Genomic DNA, 338 nt, shown 5'->3' with positions numbered 1-338 from the left:
TGTTGGAATGTATTTGCACGTGAACACTAGGAGGTGCTGCACTGCAGGACTTTTCCTCCCCCCAGGTGTCCTGTGGTAGGGGTCAAAACGGTGATGGTCAAGTGAAACTTTGGAGAGTTGACCTCATCATCAAAATGGTTTAAACAATGATTTCAACTCTCAAGGGTTCAGATTCCAAGCACCAGCTCACATTTTTATAACCATTTGTTGCAGAGACTTTCTGTGTCCATGGATTACATGAAATCTTTCCACCTTTATCCACCTCTGTCATGGTAGGGAGAACACGTCAATGGTCATCTTGACCCCATAGGATAGCTCAAGGGTTACGTTGGTACCTT

The sequence above is a fragment of the Oryzias latipes genome, chromosome 19 (genome assembly GCF_002234675.1).
Source record: "Oryzias latipes chromosome 19, ASM223467v1".
In the NCBI taxonomy this organism is placed as follows: domain Eukaryota; kingdom Metazoa; phylum Chordata; class Actinopteri; order Beloniformes; family Adrianichthyidae; genus Oryzias; species Oryzias latipes.
The sequence above is the reverse complement of the archived record's forward strand: the minus strand, read 5'-3'. Positions refer to the sequence as shown.